Source organism: Hermetia illucens, chromosome 1, assembly GCF_905115235.1.
Source record: "Hermetia illucens chromosome 1, iHerIll2.2.curated.20191125, whole genome shotgun sequence".
NCBI lineage: Eukaryota > Metazoa > Arthropoda > Insecta > Diptera > Stratiomyidae > Hermetia > Hermetia illucens.
The window spans coordinates 128,967,830-128,990,340 of NC_051849.1; positions in this window are offsets into that span (position 1 = coordinate 128,967,830).

Genomic DNA, 22,511 nt, shown 5'->3' on the forward strand with positions numbered 1-22,511 from the left:
ACTCCTCACGCATGTATGAGAAGCTTCTTCTTAAACTCAACGCAAAACGGCGCCACTTGCTATATGTAAAGGGATTCACCAAATTTCGTGACAATCCGTCCAGCCATTTTTGAATAAATCGGGTGTGAAAGACAGACAGATAGACATCGAATCGATTATAATAAAGTGTTGCTTGACACAAAACCCTAAAACCGATGGAAGGATACATGGGCAGACGGACAGACAAACTTATGGACAGACCGACAGACAGCCAGCCTGTGAGCAGTTGCCAAACCTCTCAACAGGCGCGACCCTGGGTGGCAGATACTGGCATACCTATTGATGTGTAAATATGTGTTCATGTACATTTTTTTCTGACTGCTCTCTGTTGCGAAGACCAAAATAGCAATGAGAAGGATACCCAGAAAATCAAACCAACATGAACGAATTGAGATGGAGTAAAGTTACGGTGCAGGGGGCTCGGAACCCCAGTACAGGCGGCTTTTGGGAGTGAGCAAGCGGCCTCCCGGTCGTCGATGTCCCCCGAACACGATGCCTTGATGGCGGACAATTTAGCGATCATGGCATCTTATGCTGCAAGTGTTTTAGATTTGGAGAAGGAGGTGTTCAACCGAAGTACAACTCTGTCAAGAAGAGAATGATGGGCTGAAAGGAAATAGCTTGCCAAAAAAGGTGATTTTGACACCCATCGTATCTGATCAAGAGGTACTCCAGTAGCAGAAAGTAGATCCATTCCGAAGAAGCTCGTCAATTTTACGGCGTTTTTCAATACCAAAAACGGCAAAAGAGAAAGCTCATGGGAGTTTAGCAATTGCTACGTGCCCTGACCCAAAAGAACTACCTTTAATGCAGCTTGGGACAAAATAGTTGAGCTGTCCGAATTCATCAAGGACTAGCTCAACGTGCACCAAGCCATTAAAAACATGGTAAGAGCCAGCAGGATGCTTTATAATAGATCGCAGGAAGAAGAAAGAAAACCTAAGGAAAAGTCGAACTCCCTTGCCCAACAGTGACACAGGTGACCCAACTGACACCAAAGCACAAGATCATCGACCTTCGATCACGTAAAAGAGTGCAAGGCAAAAAGGAGGAAACTTCAGGGAATCAACAGGCTCCAAAAAGGGGAGCAGGCGTCTTGACTAGTCCAACAAACGGAACGTAAAGTTCAGAAGGGGGAGAACATGTGCCCAAAGTGGGAATGCCGGCTAGCGAAGCGAAATCAAAGGAAAATAAAAACGATGGATGGACCAAATTCGTAAACAGAAAAAGACACGAATTCGTCCAGAGGCAATTGTAATCTTTAGCACAGGAAATCCATCGTATGCGGAGATCCTGAAAAAGGTGAAATCTGACCCCGATCTAAGAGACCTAGGCAAAAATTTCAGCAGAATCCGGAGGACCGACAAAAGGAGTCTCATGTTTGAGCTGAAGAAATCCAGCGTGGGAAAAACTGACAGCATTGGTAGCCAAGTTATAAACTCACTTGGGGAGAATGTCGCGGTACCGTCCCAAAAACATGAAATCTAATTACAGAACAAGCCTCACGATGAGGTAATATCCAGAAAGAAAATATGCACTGCCTTGAAACAACAATTCAAAATGAAGGAATTCGGGGGAGAATCCATCATGAGCCTAAGAAAAGCTTATGACGGTACTCAAACGGCCACAATGCGAATGCCAGTGGAGGCAGCGCAGAAGTTGTTGGCCGTGGGGAAAATTCGGATTGGATGGGTTGTTTGCCGGCTATGGGAACAAATCTTTCCAAAGAGGTGCTTCAAATGCCTGATCTTTGGACACTTCGGGAAGGCTAGAGATAGAGCTCTCCATGCCACATAAAGCGTCTCTAAATTATGTGACGCATCGACGCCTAGGAAATGCTCTCTCCCCACTAGAAAACCAAATTATTGGTGGAATTGTAACTTTCCGGCAATAGGTAGGATCAATCACGGACAAAAGGAGCATGCCTATAGGGAACGCCGAAAGAACCTCAAGCTCACCATCGAGAGGAGTAAGGGGAAATGTTTTAAGGAGGTCTGTTCGGAAGCGAACATAAAAAAAATCGTGACAGGACGATTCACAGGCCATTCACCTTCACAGTTCACGTGGCCTACCCCTTTGTTAAAAATAATGTAAGGGTTATTTCCACAGCGAAAGAGGGTACTGACAAGTTCCAGCGGCCCCTGAATGTGACGCCGATTCCACTAGTCATCAGGGATAAGCTGCTAGGTGACAATAAAGCCCCGGGTCTGGGCGGCATGCTGAGTAAGGCCCTTAAACTTCCCGTAATATGTTTACGGAGCTGTTCGAAACGTGCATGTCCGAAGGTATCTTTCCTGTACCATGGAAGCGGCGGAACCAGGTGCTACAGCCTAAGGCTTGCAAACTTCCAGAAGAACCGTCCTCCTCAAGACCCATATGTCTTTTAGACACTATGGGAAAAATGTTGGAGCGTTTAATTTGTGAAAGATAAACCCGCGGTCGTCGAACACCAAGGAGGCCTTTCAGATCAGCAATATGTGTTCCGTAAAGTGAGATCAATCATTGACATTAACAAAATGATTACTGGCTTGACAGAAAATGTAATTCACGGAAGGAGTTGTACGAATAAATGTTGCGTGATGGAGGAATGCATTCAACTCCGCCAATTGGAATCTTATGCCAAAGTACCTGGTAACGATTGGGGTTCCCACCTACCTCGCTGCTATTGTCGGTAGCTACTTGCAAGAGTGGACGCTCTGGTATAATACCGAAAAAGTACATTATCTCCGCGAGTATCCCAGAGGGCTCTGTACTGGTCTACTATGAAACACCATGTATAATAATGTGCTTAACGATCCGGTATCATGTGTAATCCTAAACTATCTCAAAGGTTTTGAATTGTACTCAAGCAAAGCAATCAGTGCTTGGTTAGGGAGTGCTGGATTGACACTCGCGAAGGAAAAGTCGGAAGCGGTCATCATCATTAAGCCGGTATTAGAATTGGGAATCGTATAATCACTTCTAAACCGGCCATCAAATAATTGGGAGTGTTGATGGACGGAAAACTCAATTTTAAACACAGCGCATACTTACGAAGGAGCATCCACCACAAGTACGGCACTGGTAAAGATGATGCCGAACGCAATAGGGCAGCGACATATTTGAAGGCTGCTCACAGGTGAGTTCTATCTGTCTGTATATAGCCCCGGTGTGGGGAAAAGCGCTACATGTTTTATGCAATGCACATAAACTGTGTGCGGCCAACAGAAGAACAGCCTTAAGGGTGTGCGATTAACTCAACGATCGCAGCATTCCAGAATGAACTGGGAAAGGCAGAAGAAGTGAGGAAAGCGCGGTTACGAAGACCCCGCGTAGACGGACCTAGCTAAAGAAAGTTAACTCCGCCCCGTGATGTAATATTTAAAGACGGTTCCTCGAGGTATGACTCAGTCGGGGGTGGTTTTAGTGGGTAAAAATCCCACAATCTAGCATGACCAGGCAAACAGACCCCGGTTGGCGAATTGGAGCATACCTATTGTGTTCATATACATTTCTTTTCTGACTGTGAATGGACTAGTGTTTACTCATCTCTGGCGCATGGACAAAAATGGGTATGAAAAGGATACCAAGCGCTCCCGGCCGTCGATATCCCTCGACTGCAGTGCTTTGCTAGTGGACAACTTGACTTGGAGAAGGGGGGAGGGAGAGAGGTGTTCAAGAAGACCCAAAACACACCGAACCATAGTTTTAGCGACTTGCCAGCAAAGAAAAAAACCCTAGGGAAAGTCGGCGATCATTTAGGGAATCAGCAAGCCCCTAAAAGAAGAAAAAATACACAGGCAATTGCAAACGTCAGCAATCGAAGGGAAACTGAAGAGGAACGAAAATGATGGATGGACGAAGGTCGTTAATAAAAAGGCAAAAACACACACAACGTTATCTCCGACGGCTTTCGCACTAAGTGAAGAACTCACTTATGGAGAATGTCACAGTTCGGGCCCGAAAGCATGAGATATACATACAGCGCAAGGATCTTGACAAAGTGACATCCAGAGAAGAAATATGCACTGCGTTAAAAGGACAATTTAAGTTCGAGGAACTGGAAGAAGAATTCTTCGAGAACTTAAGAGAAGCCGATGGTAAAACTCAAACGACCACAATGGGACTACCAGTGGAGGCAGCGCAGAACTTATTGTGAGCTATGGTGGTTCAATGGAGAAGGGGAAAGGGGCGGGATGGTTTTAGTGGGTAAAAATCCCACACTTTTTTGAATATATCCACCTCCTTACAAATAAAACAGAAAAAAATCCGGACAGGCGGACAGACAGACGGGGTGGACGGACAGATGGACCTTCGATCAGCCTGCCACCGAGCCAGAAGAGTGGCTCAGAGGGGGGTAGGTATAGTCGATCAGGGGCAGAAAGAGTGCGCCTTTAAGGCAGCCCGCAAAACCATCAAGCTCGCTATCCAGCGAAGCAAGAGGAAATGCTTTAATGAACTCTGCAAAGAAACGCGCGTAATCTCGTGGGGGGTGCTTATAGAATCGTGATAGGACGATTCCGCCAGTCACCAGAGATGAGCTGCTGGAGCTTCTTAGTAGAATAGGAGACAATAAAGCGCCGGGCGTGGACGGAGTACCGAATAAGGCCCTTAAGGTTGCCGTCAAATCCAGCCCGGACATGTTCGCTGAGTTTTTCGAAGCGTGCATGTCGGAGGGAATATTTCCAGCGGGATGAAAGCAGCAAAAGTTGGTACTTCTGCCTAAGCCTGGTAAACCTCCAGGTCAACCATCCTCATACCGACCCATATGTCTTTTGGACACTGTGGGGAAAATATTAGAGCGAGTAATCTGTAATAGATTATTCCCGGTTGTTGAAAGCCAAGGCGGCTTTCTGATCGGCAGTATGGGTTTCGTAAAGCCAGATCAACCATTGATGCAATCAAATTGATTACTGGCTTGGCCGAAGATACAATCCATGGAAAGGGCAGTTCCAACCACTTGGATTGCAAATATTGCGTGGTAGTAACCGTGGGTGTGAAAAATGCATTCAATTTGAACAATTGAAATCTAATACGCAAATCCCTAGCGAAGGTTGGTATTCCCGCCTATCTCGTTGCTATCGTCGATAGTTATTTAACTGAAAGGAGGCTCTGGTACGACACTGATGAGGGACCCCAGGAGTACGTTGTTTCCGCGGTTATCCCACAGGACTCCGTATTGGGCCCACTATTGTGAAACATCATGTATAAAGATATACTTAATCATCGCCTGCCGGAGGAAACCACAATGGTGGGTTACGCTGACGACATAGCGCTGGTTGTTGCCGCAAAGCATCTCGAATATGCTGAATTATACTCAAGCGAGGCAATATGTAAATGCTGTTAAAAGTTGATTAGAGAGCTCTGGTCTGACACTTGCGGAGCAAAAAATAGAAGCGGTTCTCATCACTAAGCGCCGGAACAGAAATTACGCCTGTATTAGAATCGCGAATCATTTCATCACTTCCAACATCATCATCATCAACGGCGCAACAACCGGTATCCGGTCTAGACCTGCCTTAATAAGGAACTCCAGATATCCCAGTTTTGCGCCGAGGTCCACCAATTCGATATCACTAAAAACTGTCTGGCGTCCTGCCCTTCGCCATCGCTCCATCTTCAGCAGGGTCTGTTTCGTCTTCTTTTTCTACCATAGATATTGCCCTTATGGACTTTCCGGGTGGGATCATCCTCATCCATACGGATTAAGTGACGCCCACTGTAACCCATTGAGCCGGATTTTATCCACAACCGGACGGTCGTGGTATCGCTTATAGATTTCGTCGTTATGTAGGCTACGGAATCGTCCATCCTCATGTGAGGGGCCAAAAATTCTTCGGAGGATTCTCTTCTCGAACGCGGCCAAGAGTTCGCAATTTTTCTTGCTAAGAACCCAAGTTGGCTGACAACAACCGTGTGCGGATTTCATCATCGTAGTTGTTATCGGTTGTGATTTTCGACCCTGAATAGGAGAAATTATCAACGGTCTCAAAGTTGTATTCTCCTATCTTTATTCTTCCCGTTTGACCAGTGCGGTTTGATGTTGTTGGTTGGTTGTTTTTCGATGCTGACGTTGTCAACCTAAATTTTGTCTTGCCTTCATTGATGTCCAGCGCAAGATCTCGCGCCGCCTGCTCGATCTGGATGAAAGCAGTTTGTACGTCTCGGGTGGTTCTTCTCATGATGTCGATATCGTCAGCATGGACCAGTAGTTGGGTGGACTTAAAGAGAATCGTACCTCTTGCATTTACCTCAGCAACACGGATCACTTTCTCGAGGGCCAGGTTAAAGAGGATACATGATAGGGCATCCCCTTGTCGTAGACCGTTGTTGATGTCGAATGGTCTTGAGAGTGATCCTGCTGCTTTTATCTGGCCTCGCACATTGGTCAGGGTGAGCCTAGTCAGTCTTATTAATTTCGTCGGGATACCGAATTCTCTCATGGCCGTGTACAGTTTTACCCTGGCTATGCTATCATAGGCGGCTTTAAAGTCGATGAGCAGATGGTGCAACTGCTGTCCATATTCCAACAGTTTTTCCATCGCTTGCCGCACAGAGAAAATCTGATCTTTTGCTGATTTGCCTGGAGTGAAGCCTCTCTGGTATGGACCAATGATGTTCTGGGCATATGGGGCTATCCGGCCTAACAAGATAAAGGAGAATATCTTATAGATGGTACTCAACAACGTGATACCTCTATAATTGCTGCACTGTGTGATATCTACCTTTTTATGTATAAGACAGATAATGGATCGTTGCCAATCGTCAGGCATTGATTCGCTGTCTCATACCTTGAGCACAAGTTGATGAACCACTTGGTGTAACTGGTCGCCTCCATATTCAACCAATTCGGCTGTAATTCCATCGGCTCCTGGCGACTTTTGATTTTTTAGCCGATGAATTGCACGGACTGTTTCTCCTTGCTTGGTGGTGGCAGTATTTGTCCGTCGTCTTCAGTTGGCGGGACCTCCAACTCGCCGATGTACTGGTTGTTCAGTAACTCATCAAAGTACTCAACCCATCGCTCCAGTATGCCCATTCTGTCGGAAATCAGATTTCCCTCTTTGTTTCGGCAAGATGAGCATCGAGGTGTATAAGGCTTCATCCAGCTGACTTGTTGGTAAAACTTCCGCGCCTGGTGCGGTTGCTCCCTGTACTTTTCTAGTTCACAGACTTGTTAGTTCTCCCAGGCTTCCTTTTTCCGTCTGTGAAGTCGCTTCTCCGCTCGACGGAGTTCGTGATAAGTCTCCGCGCGTGCCCGCTTTCTTTGAGAATACAACATTACTCGGTATGCGGCATTCTTTCGTTCCGTTCCTAGCTTACATTCATCGTCAAACCAGCCGTTCCGACTCCTTTCCGGCTGGGGTCAAGTATGTTTGTGGCCGTATCCATCATAACGTTCTTCAGGTGGTTGTGAAGATCATTTCTTGATGCGTCATCTCCAGGTCCTCTGTTGGCTGTGGTTTTTGCGACATCCATTTCCCTCTTATAGGTATCGCGGAGGGTTGTGTTGTGGATGGCTTCAGTGTTAACTCCCAAATGATTGTCAGAGGGGATTCTATGTGGTGTTGTTATTCGAGCTCGGAGCACCATGCCAACGAGATAGTGATCCGAGTCTATATTGGCCCCCCTATATGTTCAGATATTCATCAAGGCTGAAAGGTGGCGGCGTTCGATCAACACGTGGTCAATTTGGTTGAAAGTGGTCCCGTCTGGAGAGGCCCACGTATGTTTGTGGACCGCTTTCCGCGCAAACTAGGTACTTCGAACAACTATTTCATGTGACCCTGCTAATTGAATAGTCCGCAGTCCGTTATCATTTGTGTAAGCTATGGGAGCCAACGTATCGCCTGAATACGGGCTCCTTCCCTACTTGACTGTTAAAATCCCCAAGTATGATTTTGATATCATATCTGGGACAGGCTTCGAGGATTCGTTCTACTGCCTCGTAGAAGGTATCCTTCTCCGGATCTGCAGTCTCCTCTGTAGGGGCGTGAACGTTAATGAGGCTTATATTTCTAAACTTGCCTCGCAAGCGCAGAGTGCATAGACGTTCGCTTATGTTTTCAAAGCCGATAACAGCAGGTTTCATTTTTTGGCTGACTAAGAAACCTACTCCGAGCACATGGTTTACTGGATGGCGACTACAATATATGGTGTAGCGGCTCTTCTCCAGGAAACCTGTCCCTGTCCAACGCATCTCCTGTAACGCTGTTACATCAGCCCTATATTGGGACAGGGTATCGGCTAGCTGGTTATCAGCTTCATCTCTGTACAGGGAGTGCACGTTCCATGAGAAAATGCGCAAATTGTTATTCCGTTGTCGTTACCGGATTCGTCGTTGTATAATCCATCCAGTCCGAGGCTCCTGTTGTGGCTTCGTAACAAGTTGTTTTCCGTGTAAGGTTGTAAGCCCTACCCAACCCCCAACCTGGAGGACCAGTTGGTACAATCTGTCCCGTTTTTAGGCGCGGAGACTCGCCTTCATCCTTCTCCGTCTGCAACTTTTCGTTAAGAAAGAGCTCCCAGTGGTCACCACGTGGAGGTGGAGATAGGGTTAGGTAGTAGAACTGTTGGTGTTAGTTCAGCAGGCGTTTCCCAGGTTTTATGCTCCACCATGGGTACCAATCCACGTTTCGCCCTGGTACCTATATTACCCTTTAACCACCATCATTTCCAAGCCGACCATCAAATACTTGGGGTGGTGATAGACAGTAAGCTCTGCTATAGGCAACACGGGCAGTATGTTTGTGATAAATCATCCACTACTAGTATAGCCTGGCGAGGATCATGCCGAATGTGCGAGGGCGACTTTATACCTCTAGGTTGCTTATATTTATTTATTTGTTTATTTATTTAATGAGGGCAATACACAGAAAGCAAATTTCTTATTACATATTGTCCTCAGAGGGAGGAGCAAGTAAATGGCATATTTTGCGCTTAAAGCTAGAGAGGGACAGAGAGTCAAAGGAACCAAGCTGTAGGGCATCGTACGACCGGCAAAACCTCGGGATCGGAGAGTGAAAGTAAATCTCGAGCTCGGCGAAGGGTACATCAAAAATGTCCGCATTACGTGTGTTATGAGACGAGGCGATACGGAAAGTAATATCCGAGTTGGCGAAGCAGTCCATCAGACCATTGCAGAGTTTGAAAAGAGTACACAAATCAAGGAAGATACGGCGTTGCTGTAGGGAGGGGAGATTGAGGGTGCGGAGTCATGACGGATAATCAATCCGTGGAAGATTCTTTTTATAAAAGAGGGACCGGGTGAATTTGCGTTGTACAGCTTCAAGAGGGCGGCCGTCACGGATGCGGTAGGGAGACCAGACTACACAGCAATATTCAAGGATGTTTTTGACAAGAGAATTGAAGAGTGTTAAGGAGGGCTTGATTGAGGTAAAGTCGGACGAGGAACGTAGGATAAAACCAGACATTTTGGAAACTCTATTGATGATGTCAACGAAGTGGGAATTGAAACGAAGTTTATCGTCGAATATTACACCCAGGTCTTTGAAGGAGGTCAGTAGTGAAAGGGGTTGACCACTGAGAGAATAGGAAAAGGATGAAGGGGAGGGTTTAATGGAATAGCGCATCCAGTGGCATTTGTTGACATTCAGTGTTAGCTTGTTGACCGAACACCAACGGGCTAAATTATCAAGGTTGGATTGTAAGAGAGCACAGTCCAATGGAGACGAAACAGAGGCAAACAATTTAAGGTCGTCTGCGTAAAGCAAATACGGACAGGTGAGGATGGAGCCGAGGTTATTGATAAAAAACAGGAAGAGTAGGGGGCCAAGTGAAGAGCCTTGGGGAACACCAGAGGAAGGAGAGAAGGAACCAGATGAGTGAGCATGAAAAGAAACTTTGCAGGAACGGTATGAGAGATAAGAGGAAAGCCAGGAGATGACTGAGGGAGGGAAGTCTAGCGAAGAAAGTTTAGAGAGGAAAATGTTATGGTCAACGGTGTCAAAGGCTTTGGAGAAATCAGTATAAACAGCATGTCCTGTCGTGAATTCAAGCGTTTAGCAACAAAGTTGGTAAAGACCAGAAGATTTGAAGCCGTTGATCTATGTTTCACGAAACCATGCTGCTCTTTGACAATGAGGTGACCCAAGTGCGCGGTCAACCAGTCGTTGACGTATCTTTCTAGGATTTAGGAGCAAGAGGCGAGAAGAGAAATGGAGCGGTAGTCCACAACAAGGGAAGGGTCTCCGCTCTTGAGGATAGGAATGATAAAGGCCTCTTTCCAGAGACGGGGAAAGTAAAATTTGTCTAGACTTTTGTTGTAGATTATACACAGGGAGAGGGAAATGTGTTTTCTACAGTTAAGGAGGAAGAGATTAGGAAGCCCATCGGGGCCAGGTCCGACATTGGGGTCAAGGTTACCAATGAGGAGATGAGCATGGGGAGCTTGAAATCTCCACAAAGGAAGAAAGGGAGGGAAGGGAATCTGACGGTAAGGAGTTCAGACAAACTGTCAAACAATTCTTCATACAGGTGAGAAGGGCTAGCACAGGGGACATATACACAAGAAACAATGAACGAAAGGAAGTTGGGCGGGGAGACACAAAGAGCAACACAATCAACAGAAAAGCCAGAGGAGGAGAAGACGAGTTCAGCGGGGAGTGAATCTTTTATAGCAATTAGGACTCCACCGCCAGTGGACTTACGAGAAGCATCCCGGTCCCTGTCACAGCGGAAAGTGAAGTACCCTTCGGGGAGCTCGGAGTATAATATGGCATCGTCTAGCCAGGTTTCGGAGATACAGATGGCATGGTGTTGCTGAGCCAGCGCGGATAAATTGAAGGCCCCCCGCTTGGTTCTTAAACCCCTGACGTTCTGATAAAACAGACGGACAGTGAACATGAATCCAGTTATATAGCTCGGCGAGGCAGGCGGGTTGCCCTGAAATTTACCCGCAAATTGGGGCGCTTATATGGCTTGATGAATACACCTTCAGGCCAGAAAGAAGGATTGCCGAGGACATCAACTTCATGTGGATAAGTAACCTTGAAAGATGCAATCACCCGGTCGGCGTTGTCGTTTTTTGTGAGTTTAATGCAGGACAGAGGAGAGAGTAAACCAACTTTGCTCCTTATATACTCCAGAACATCGTCCGTAGAAGTCGTGAACGCTAGCCTGGAGATGAAGAGCTGTTTAGGTGGGGACGCCACCTTTAACTTGGGGCCACTGGTATGGATGGATGAAGTGCCAGGATATATGGCGGTAACGGGAAGCGGAGCTTCGTTGGCGACAGGAACAATGTCAGAAAGTGGGGCGGCTGTGTTCTGATTTGAAACTTGCTGAGGAGGCTGCGAATATTGTCCCGTCGTAGACGCGATGGAGCGAGACAGGATCGGAGGCTCGGTGGACCGTAACTCGTTGCATGGGGGCCGCTGGATTAGGGGTGTAGAGCCGGTGGAAGCAACCCTGATGTAGGAGGGCATTGCAGGCGAATTCAACACAGATTGAGAGGCCTGGTGCATAGACTCCTGAGATGATGTTGAGGCTACATTGTTATGCACAGTAGGAAGCGCCTTTTCGGAAGTCACAGTCTCGTCTAACGGATTCCTGAGCCGTCGGGAACACGCAGATGACGACGTCAATCGCTGCATTTTTGGCACTGCACCAGTGTTGCGGTTCACGTTTTCGGCGGAATTCAGTGATTGGGCTGAATCGGGGGGCTTGGTATGGTCGTCCTTGGTAGAAGGAGATGTAGACACAGCTGGAGGTACAGTAGATACAGTAGAAGCCGCCGGTAGAGGGAATCCATTTGACTTCGGTACCAAAGCGGAAGCCTCAACGGCACGCTGAATGGCGGCCAAGGTCGAGGACTTTTTATTGAGCAACTGTATTGCATCAGATAGCGTGGAGCCATGGCAAGTGTTGCAGCGATAAGATATGTTTTTAGCCAACTTTGCTCGAATCTCTAAGAATACTGCAGGAATACCTAGACATTTGCTGTGGTAAGCTTTCCCGCAGTAACCGTCGCAATCGAGGAACTTAGAGCGCGCGGATTCAGGTTCGTTACACTGCGCGCATCGGATGTCGTAAATTGGAGGTGACACCATTATTCAATAAATAAAATATAAAATAATTGCCTACAAATATGCAAATCGCAGGTGAACTATTATGCACAGACAAAAAGTTGCGTCAATTAAAGAGTAATTTGTCAAAGAGTAATTTGGATGACGGAATTACACACTGCGAGATTGTTTGAAAAAATAAAAATAAAAAGTTCAGGGCAGATTTCCACAACTTCGAACCGACGGCTCCGCGGTTGAAAGGCGGACGCCCTTACACTGAGTTATATATAAATTGTTAATTTGCAATGCTTGCTGCACTATAAAAAATGTCAATACGCAAGATGAAAAAAATCCAAAACAGTAAATTAAAGTGAAACCGTTAAAGCCACTATTCCAACTGTAATTTTCAAATTGAATTCACCAAAAGAAAACACCTTCACTTTGCTAATTACAAACCCGAAGTAGTTATTACCACAAGGAAAGTAACGAATATGGAAAAATGTAAATGATAATATCAAATGCAATCAATAAATAATTCGGAAAAAATTATGGAAGAAAGCAAAATCACAAGCACTCAGTTCACAGTCGATCGTTCTCTTATAGCCAGGATGGTGTCCTCAATCATGCTCTATGCGGCCCCAGTTTGGAGGGAGGCGTTGCGGATGCCAGTTAACACTAACAAACTGAGTGCAGTCTACAGGAGGACAGCCCTGATGGTATGCTCTGCCTTCAGGACTGTATCAGATGATACAGCATTCGTCATCTCTGGAATGAATATATATAATGCGAAGCCAATCTCTCCCTAATTACAGACAAAGAACGCTGACAAGAAGAGATCCATAAATAAATGACAACAGCGGTGGCAACACTCGAGAAAGGCTCGGTGGACTGACAGGCACATTCCTGCTATCAAGGAGTGGTTAGAGAAACGACACGGTGAGATTAATTATAATCGCACCCAGTTACTCACGGGGCACGGAGGATATCGCCAATACCTGCACAGGTTTAAATTGGAGACCTTACCCGATTGTCCAAATTGCGATGGAGTCCCAGGAGACCCAGAGCATGTACTCTTCCACTGTCCGAGATTTGTGGAAGAAAGGAGGAATATAGAGGAAACTCTAGGATAGGTGCTGGTACCAGGAAATCTTGTGGCGAAAGTGGTAACATAATAAGAGAATTGGGATACGGTCAACTACATGATCGCATCTATCTAAAATAAGCTGCGAAAGCCAGAGGAGAGGAAAAAGCGCGGACACGTACGCCGCGTATAGAAGAAAGGTGATTAAGCTAGAATAAGCTGACTCCGCCCAGTGATGTGATACCTTGGGGTGTTTCCGCGGGGAGGAGGATGGAAGTCGGGGGTGGTTTTAGTAGGTGAAAATCCCACACATGGGTGTGTTCAGACCAGTGTCTTTTGAAGATTTCCACCTCCTCAGAAAAAAGACGGACAGATGGACATATGGACAGACGAACACACGGAGAGACGGACAAACTGACAGCCTAAGAGCCTGGCAGACGGACACACAGACAAACACACAGACGTATGGACGTACAGACGGACAGACGGACGGACTGACCGCCTAAGAGATAGACAAACGGATAGATAGACATACGGACAGATGGATAGACGGACAGATGGACAAACGCACAGAAGCACTGCCGGACGGACTGACAGCCTGACAGATGGACAAACGGAAAGACAGACAAATGGGCAGACGCACTGACGGACGAACAGACGGACAAGTGGACAGACAGACAGACGAACATACAAACAAACGGAGAGATAGTGAATCGGTTTTAGTAAGATTTTGCTGTGCAGGAAATCTTCAAAATGACGCGATAAATCGCAATTATCCTAGTTTCTGGACGGTAGAAATATATCTCGAATAAGTCGTGAAAATGTCAAAAAATCTCGTTCATTACGGCGATCAACTTAATCCTGATATATGACACTTTACCTGTCTAAAACTGTCATTTCCGAACGACTAATATATAGTAAAATCGCTTCGCTCAAATATTTAAAAATTCAATTAAGGCAAATTTCCTTTGAAATTGTGAGCTATTATGGGTTCACAGTTAAAAGAAATAATAGCTAATCTCTGAACTTCACAGAAAAGAGCCTATCTATCGTTAAGTCACAGCTACTAAAATCTGCCACTATACATTGATGCAAGTGTTTCATTTCAATCCTTATCGCTTTATATCGGCAGCGTAATCTTTTCTCAGAATAATAGGTTTTCAATGCACTATGCGCATTGCAAAATGGAAAAACTAACAATTTAGCAACACCTAAACTGAAAATTTATTCGTTGGCAACCAAAAAGATCCTGTGAAAACGATTCAATTATTAACCAAGTGATAAAAAATGCCAGATTTTTAGACCCAGCCTTAAGGGAACTTATGAACCTTTATACCAAATCCTTCGTAAATTAAAGTTTAAAAACATCAAACTCGTCTTATTCTGTAGTAAACAATCTATCAATATAACAGCAAAACTTTTAACACCAAAGCTAAATATAATCAGAATCATAAGACCTCACCGGCCTATAAAGTTAATATGAGTTTTACCGATTCTACTTCTGGGGCAAATTTTCAAAATCTTGTCTCGGAAACCCTATTACCAATAGTCGAATTAACTAATGGAAATCAAAAATTAAACTCTCTAATCGACACAGATGTTCAATATTCATTCTTGATAAAAAAAAATATTTCATTAATTCAGAAATAGAAAATTTAGAGACTCAATAAATTAATTTCATATCTATGATGACAGTGAAACCATTTACGGTGGCTCTGGCATAACAGCAAATAAAATTGTCGCCCTCTCTCGATGCATGACTTATCCTCTGCCACTTTCGCCTTCTCATCAAAACGTGCACGAACGCCTGGCTCATTGTCTCAGGTCAGAATACCCCAATGTCGCTTTCGAGCAATGGTAACAATTACTTCCCTTGAATTACTCTCATATAGCAACACCGAGGGATAGTGGTAGCAAATATGATTCTTTTCGATGAGTCAATTTTTTTCGGCTCACTCACATTGCAAAGTCCTTGCAAGAGCTAGCACTATTTTTATCTCATCTATAGCAATATTATTATCTATGAAGAAAGAAAATTAAAATGCCACTCAATACAAAAACACACTAATTTATTGTGTTGCAGCCCCGCCAGAAAACTCCGGGCCAGGCTGTAACAACTCCTTTCCATCCCCTCTCGCGTTTGGCCTGAATATATGTATGTATATAAATATACTGGTACTTTGAAAATGTATTATTGGATTGAGCATGTCCATAAACAAATGTGCAAAATACAAAATTGTACTTTTGCATGCGCAAGAGGGGATACACTTGTAATACTATGCACACGGTATATCGCATCAACTGGCCACCGAATATCAATATTCAATTGAAGCGATTCGATTTCACCGACTCTTCATTCTCATGACCTCTCTATTTTGGTAGCCCACACACTCAATACGGTGTTGGCAATGCGGTCTCAGAGGGATTCCGTGACGCCATTAAAGAAGTTGAACGATTTGATGATCGGCTGATGAAGCTCACCATTGTATCAGCTGATCGCTGTATTCTAGTCTACGACAAGGGGATGCGCTATCATGCGTCCTGTTTAACCTGGTTCTCGAGAAAATGATCCGTGATGCTGAGGTAAATGCAAGAGGCACGATCCTCTTTAAATCCACCCAACTACTGGCCTACGCTGAGGATATCGACATCATGGAAAGAACCACCCGGGACGTACAAACTGCTTTCATCCAGATCGAACAGGCGACACGAGATCTTGGGCTGCACATCAATGAAGGCAAGACAAAGTATATGGTGGCAACGTCAGCACCGAGGATCAACCATCAACAACATCAAAGCGCACTGGTCAAACGGGAAGAATAAAAATAGGAGACTACAACTTTGAGACCGTGGATAATTTCTCCTATCTAGGGTCGAAAATCACAACCGATAACAGCTACGATAATGAAATCCATGCACGGTTGTTGACAGGCAACAGAGCCTATTTCAGCTTACAAAAACTGTTCCGCTCGAAACGTCTCAACATAGGGTCAAAGCTCTTACTGTACAAGAAAATGATCTTGCAGTCCTCATGTATTCCTCGCAGACTTGGGTTGTTAGCAAGAAGAAAACGGGATGTCCGGAGTTCCTTGTTAGGGCAGGCCTTGACCGGATACCGGTTGTTACGCCGTTGATGATGATGATGATGGTGATCGCTGTATTCCCTTCTTCACCGCGTACACACCACAGACAAGTCGACCTGATGCCGAGAAAGATACCTTCTGGCAACTTCTCGATGAAAAGACCTGCAACGTGCCTGCTGACGACTATATCATCAATGCCGCCAACCTTAATGGTCATGTGGGTGAGAAGGCAGATGGTAACAGGTGCCATGGGGGAAAGGGGTATGAAGCGCGCAATGTGGGTGGCGAGCGTATAATCGATTTTGCAGACTCCCTTGACCTTGTAGTTATGAATACATGGTTCATCAAATCAACTATATTCTCATAAGACGCTGACATTTTACCACCGTCAATGATTACGAAGCCGTTCCCTATGAGCAGACCATTACAAAAATCTTTACGATAAACTAGACACTCGGGATGGCGAGAGAGATTTGTATCGAGTTGCCAAAAACTGACATAAACGCATACAGGACATCGAACATTACTGTACGGTACTTCGCTTACCAATCGTCGAGTCGCGATGGATAGATGGCGAGAATACTTCGAGCAAATTTCAACTGAAGAATTTGCTCATCCTCCACTTCCACAATTTCGACATTTGGAGCAGTTCCACCAGTCAGCGCAATTGAAGTCGAGGAGGCAATAAAACAAATGAAGTCGGGGAAAGCAAGTGGACCTGACGACATCGTATCTGAGCTCTGGAAAGCGAAGAGCTGGGACCCAACACTGTGGCTCAGTGAATTCTTTAATCCGGCTATTCTGGAAGGTGGAACTCCATCTGACTGGCAAGAAATTACCACAGTTCCAATATGGAAAAAGGAAGGTAGTCCAGGGGAATGTTCACGTTACCGTCCGATCCGGTTAATTTTCCATACCATGAAGATTTTTGATCGCATTCCTGACCAACGTATTCGCGAAATCGTTGAAGTAACCGTGAATCAAGCCCCATTTATCAAAAGCTGCAGAACTAGTGACGCAATACACGCTGAGCGGTCACTCATGGAGAAACACCGTGAAAAGCATCGCCCCCTTTACATCGCATTTTTGGATCTAGATAAAACATTTGACCGTGTGCTACACGAACTCATCTGGTATGCTCTACAACACTTAGCGCCAGAAGAATTCGTGCGGGGGTTCAATTGCTCTACCTCGATTCGAAAAGAAAAGTTCGAAGTGTGGCAGGTGTATCAAAACCGCTTCGTGTCTCTGTTGGTATTTATCAAGGAAGCGCCCTCTCACCGATCTTCCATGTTCTTATTATGGACACCGTCACACGGGACATCCAACTTCCAGCGCCCTATACACTGCTTTATGCAGATGATGTTTTCCTAGCATATAATATCAAAAATGATCTCGAGCAACTTGTCCAAAAATGGAGGTGCTCAGAGGTGGCGGTGAGGAAGATGGGGCGGCAACCCTATCGGCCAAACCAAAACCAAGTGGTCGAGGAGAACCTCCATAGTGGTGGCACCGGGAGACGCTGTAATTACTTTGGTTTGCCGGCCGTGATTCAGTAGGCGAATGCTCCAAAGACCTAATTAGGGCGGTCAGACCCGAGTCTGCACGGGGACTCATCTGAAGTGGCAAATTGGTCACGAAACCTTACCAGGGGTATACTGGTATCATGGGAACCGGGAAAGCCCCTGGACTCACATACTTCGGGTGAACTCCTGTTGTATGTGAGGACAGCTCGGTTATTTGCGGTTGGCCCCCCTAGTGGGAGTTTCATGGTGGTTGTGGTTGTGCTCAAGCGAGAAGAGACCTTCGGGCCTCGACGTGGTGTTGCGTATCAACACGGGTGCCGTACTCCATAGTTCGGTAGAGATTTAGGTAATTCTTGCATCCACCAGTATGAATGCTAAGCCATGCACTTGGTATAGACTGGTACCCTTGTGACTTGTCTCAGCGGGGCTCTGATAGTGGTCACAAAATCAATCCGTGTCTGAAGAGGACCGTAGGATTAAGTCTCACGACAGGTGCCTACGTAAAACACTATGGGCTTCACTTGTCCAAAAATGGAATGATTGTCTCATGCAACACGGTCTCAGATTGAATCTGAATAAAACTGAATTTTTAATGACCGATCCCAATGGAACAGGCACAATCACTATCAGTAGCAATGGCCGGCCCAGAACTGAACGATTTAAATACCTCGGGTCAACGCTATCAGCCAATGGGAAGTGGCGTTCCACAACTTGTGTTCTTTGTGATCGACGTATTAACAAAAGTCTCAAATCTAAAACTTATCGCAATATCGTCCGTCCTGTCGCTCTCTATGGTTCTGAGTGTTGGCCTATATAAAAAACAATGAACGGCGTCTTCCGGTAATGGAGACAAAAATGTTGCGGTGAACTAGTGGCGTGGCACGTTTCGATCACATCCGAAATGAGGATATCCGCGATCGATATGGGGTTGCACCGATCGTGGAAAAATTGCGAGCGGGACGTCTTCGATATTATGGTCACATAATTAGTGCTAACGAGAATTCACTTGCCGAAATGGGTCTGAACATCGAAGTCGCCCAAAAGGCCGGCCGAAACAACGGTGGCTTGATACGCTGCATTTAAAAGCCTCGAGATTGCATCCAGATCAGCCATTTGATGGAAGCAAATGGCGAAACCGATCACGACGAGCCGACCCCGCTTGTGAACGGGACAAAGGCTGAAGAAAAAGATCTATTCGTACTGGAGTAAAATTTGGTGATTTAGTGGAAAACCAGCTCCAAGGCGAACCTGCCGGTGACAGTTCACGTCGATTATTGCTGCCCTGTCGAATAATCTGAATCTGTTCATAAATACTATCAGCGCTATGATTCTATTTCCTGAAGCTGAAAAGCCAAAATATGATGTTGATGATTCCTTTGAATAAAAAAAAAATATCTTCAAAATTGCTCATTAGAATGCATTACATTTTTTATGATGCTAGACACCCTGGAGAGAAAGCCAGAGGTGATTTCATCGGTTTATTACGGATCTGCTTGAAAAAGCTCATTCTCGTGTCTATCATGACGCCGAAGTACTTCGCCGCCGGCTTCGGCCAGAACATAATTTCAACCAATTAAATAGGGAGGACTGCGGAAACTCTCCCCTTGGTCGGGACAACGACTTCGGTGTTTTCCAGAGCCAGGGAAAATCCATGTTCAACCATTCATTTGCTTACTCGCCGCATCACCATTCTTGCTTGCTCAACCGTGCGTGCGGTAACCAGTGCCGCAACATCATCCGCGTATCCGACCAAATGCGTTTCGTCAGGCATCTCAAGTTGTAGAAGACTATCATATAAGGCGTTTTAACCAAGACAGCGGACCAAGGATAGATCCCTGATCTGCCCCCAATGTTATCTTCATTCCGCGTCCTTTAAAAAGTCCCTTAATATCCAGAATAAGTAGCATAAAGTATGGAAACGTTTTTCCAGTGCCTCAAGCGTGTGCGCAGAATTGAAGGCATTTCTTACGTCTTGGATCAATAGGAGCACCTCTCGCCGACAGTGATGACTGTGTGCCTTAGCCAATTTTACCGCTTGAACCACTTCCTCAATGACATCAATTGTGCATCGCTCCACTCTAAAATCATATTGTCCTGGTGAGTAGTCTCCTGCAACATGTATTGTATCAGTCAATCGCGGCTGGATGACCTTCTCAAGCGGATTCCCCGCTGAGCCCAACATACTAAGCGGACGATAAGCAGACGGTGCTTTGGGGTCGCCTTTGCCCTTGCTTATCAGCACAAGTCTTGCAACAATCCAGCTGGAGGGAAAAACAACCGCTGTCAAACATGCGTCGAATATGTCGAGCAGCAATTTCGGCTTGTATTTACATACAAGTTTCAATACTTCGCTGGTAATACCATCCGGTCCTGATGCCTTCTTGTCCTTCATGGACAGGACCGCTTCCTCTAGTTCCTTTGCACTAAAGAGTGAGCATTCTTGAGTACTCACTTCTTAATCGACTGCGACAGTTCGGATGAATGACAGAAAAAACGGCCTGTACGATTTCTTCCATTTTCGCTCAACAGGGTGATCGATGGGCACCGACTTTCTTGGTACCAAGCTTATACCCGAGGCCTGTTGCTTCCTCTGCGGAGTTCTTTTTCCTACTCTTATACTCTGGAGATCTAGGCGCCACCTCGTCTTGACCTCCTGCACGTTGAGCAATCCGCCACAGTCTGAGTCAATTCTTCTGTAAGCTACAATTTCAGCCGTCCACCAGTACACGTAATTTCCCGGGATGCACTTTCCTTTTGAGAGCCGATGCATTTCAAGTTGCGGTGATAAGGCTCATTGTTGAATAAGGTACCGATTTAGTTAGAGTTCTTTTTTCTGCGCCTGGGTCTTGTCGCTGATTTAGCCCTCTTAAGAAAGCTTCAACAAATTTCCCAACGTTGATTTCTCCTATATTTCACCCGGTAACTGTTCGCCGGACGTCTGAACATTGGGAGGAGCCGTTTACCACTTCGAAGGAAATGTACTGATGATCACTAGCTGTGAAATTTTCCAGTGCCTTCCATTATTGGATCGCTGACAGTAAGGACTCCATAGGAAAAAGTTACGTCAGGAATAGTGCCCTCGCAACCAGGGCGTGAGAATATCGGACTGCTACTGGTATTTAGGGCAATAAGTCTTGTCCTTCCATGTCCCGCCATCTTCAAAATCTATGTATTGCGAGAATCTTGTTGAGGCATACCCCATGCGAGGGCTCTGACTTTAAAGTCTCCTCGGACTAGAATTCTCCTTTTCGTGCTTCGAATCTCGTCCTCCAAGGCGCAAACTTATTCTGAAAACTTGCATGAATTCGTTCGATGTGAGGTAACCGCTGAAAAACGTCACTTTCGCACAATGAACCCAAACGAAGCCATCTCCTGGACCATGTGCCCGCACTCGCAGGTTAACCATAAATCCCACCCAGATGGCAGCAGTCCCTGATATACCTATCTATGTATAATTGGAATCAAATAATAAACATTTATTCCAAAAAAAAACAAAAACAACGTAAAGTTTACGACAGCGCCAAATAAATATCAATAGATAATGGATAGTACAATATTTTCACATGTTATTACTTTTGTAATATTACATATATCATCTACCTATCTGTAATGAAGATATCTCTCCAATTGTCTCAACCAAGAAACTGTAATGATATGATTGGAGATAGGAGATCCAGTCGATCCCTTGAGTGGCCGATAACGACCTAGAGGGCAGAGCTATCCCAAAAAGCTAAACAAATTGGCAAAATTGACCGTGAAGGTCTGCCCACAAAGATTGAAGCTCTATCAAAGCTCTCGGTCGACACGTTCTTGCACGCCTCTGTGCTAGCCAGGCTCGGGAATGTGGGGGGGTCCTTTGAGCGCTTTGATCCCTCACGCTTCATTACTTAAAACAACGTGTCTTTACCGGTGCGTGGGTCCGCACAGGATTTTAAAATCGATTTTACGTAGGAATTCGCGACGGCCTATCGAATAAAACCAGAACGCGAGCTAAATTGGAAAAATAAAAAAAAACGGCTCGACCGCGCGCGTGGAGCCGTTTGTCTCCGGACCCGAGTGCCGCGATCAAGTAGAGGAAGGTCCACGACGGATCACCTTCCCGATTGCCGTCCCTTCCGCCTCCGATCTTGTACGAGGCGCGGCCGGTGAGGTTCCCACCCTTCCTCGACATCCTCCGGCCAGTTATTCTATTAGAGGATGTCCCTTATGTAAGAATTCCGCGGGAGTAAGGAGGAACTAAGGGGAGGACTTGATCTCCTATCTCCAATCTTATCATTACAAATGGCGCCCAACGTGGGGCCCAACATTTCCTGGATTCAGGCATAATTTATTATTTACAGGTTTCCTGAATCAAGTGGAAGATAGCCTATTCCGGCTCACAACTTCGTTTGGTGGTGTCGGATAGAGAATCAATAGATTCTCAATATTGTTCCCGGCTAGGCTCCACGTACACTTGTCTTCAGATTTCTAGTTTTAGGTTTCACGCCTTTTTCCCCGGAAGCAAGTGTTCCTAAGCCTCAATTTCCTTTCCCACCTTGTAACGTAGAGTTTCCTGCCCTATCCGTGGTAGAATACCAAAAGAGCTAGTCGTTTGTTGTGTTTGTCTTGAGACTTAACGTCTCGTAGGTGATTGCCTCCCAAAAGCCTCTGGATCTACGGGCCTTTGCGGCTATAAGCTGAAAGGTATTGCCGTCCGAGCTTCTGAGGAGTGTCCTTCCCTACCTTTATGTGAAACGGCTATCTCTTCGTTTCGGAATTTTAAAGAAAATTAAATATT